We start from the raw sequence: 501 nt of genomic DNA on the forward strand, positions 1-501 counted from the left end.
GCTCTGAAGCGAGCTAGAGGATTTCCGGTTCAGTTCCTGTTGGAGTTCATAAGGGAGAAGCTAGGAAAGTGGTTTTGGAAAAGGAGGGAAGATGCTTTGAGTCACCCAACTCAACATAGTCGAGGTGTTGAATACTTTCTTGTTGTTCGATCGGAGATAGCGGATACGATGACGGTACAACCAATTGATGGATAGCGATTCTTTGTGAAAGGTGGGAAAATGGAATGTGTGGTTGATTTGGAACATGGAAAGTGTGATTGTTGCGTCTATGCAGTGGAGAAATTACCTTGCTCTCATGCTATAGCTGCCAGAACATCTGTTGGTTTGCATATCTCCACACTTGTATGTTCAGTGTACTAAAAAGAATTTTCTGTTTGCAGGATACTCAGAGAATATATATTCTTGTGTTGGACAACAAGTTGAGGAACGCACATGCTTTCCTCCGGATGAAAAGCGTGGTCCGGGAAGACAAAAGAAATCAAGATGGCAATCTTGGTTGGA

This window comes from Brassica oleracea, chromosome C2 (assembly GCF_000695525.1).
Source record: "Brassica oleracea var. oleracea cultivar TO1000 chromosome C2, BOL, whole genome shotgun sequence".
NCBI lineage: Eukaryota > Viridiplantae > Streptophyta > Magnoliopsida > Brassicales > Brassicaceae > Brassica > Brassica oleracea.